The sequence below is a fragment of the Mandrillus leucophaeus genome, unplaced genomic scaffold (assembly GCF_000951045.1).
Source record: "Mandrillus leucophaeus isolate KB7577 unplaced genomic scaffold, Mleu.le_1.0 Scaffold286, whole genome shotgun sequence".
Classification (NCBI taxonomy): domain Eukaryota; kingdom Metazoa; phylum Chordata; class Mammalia; order Primates; family Cercopithecidae; genus Mandrillus; species Mandrillus leucophaeus.
In genome coordinates, this window is record NW_012102987.1 from 1,114,911 (window position 1) to 1,115,514 (window position 604).

Here is a 604-nt window from a genome sequence, read left to right on the forward strand (position 1 = left end):
CCAGCTACTCGGGAGGCTGAGGCAGGAGAATGGCGTAAACCCGGGAGGCGGAACTTGCAGTGAGCTGAGATCCGGCCACTGTACTCCAGCCTGGGTGACAGAGCGAGACTCCGTCTCAAAAAAATAAATAAATAAAAATAAAGCGAAATAAATAAATACTTAGGAATATACCTAACTGAGGAGGTGAAAGACCTCTAGAAGGAAAACTACAAAACACTGCTGAAGGAAATCATAGATGACACAAACAAATGGAAACACATCCCATGCTCACGGATGGGTAGAACCAATATTGTGAAAATGATCATACTGCCAAAAGCAATCTACAAATTCAATGCAGTTTCCATCAAAATACTATCATAATTCTTCACAGAACTAGAAAAAGCAATCCTAAAATTCATATGGAACCAAAAAAGAGCTTGCATAGCCAAAGCAAGACTAAGCAAAAAGAACAAATCTGGAGGTATCACATTATCTACTTCAAACTATACTACAAGGCCATAGTCACCAAAACAGCATGGTACTGGTATAAAAATAGGCAAACAGACCAATGGAACAGAATAGAGAACCCAGAAATAAACCCAAATACCTGCAGCCAACTGATCTT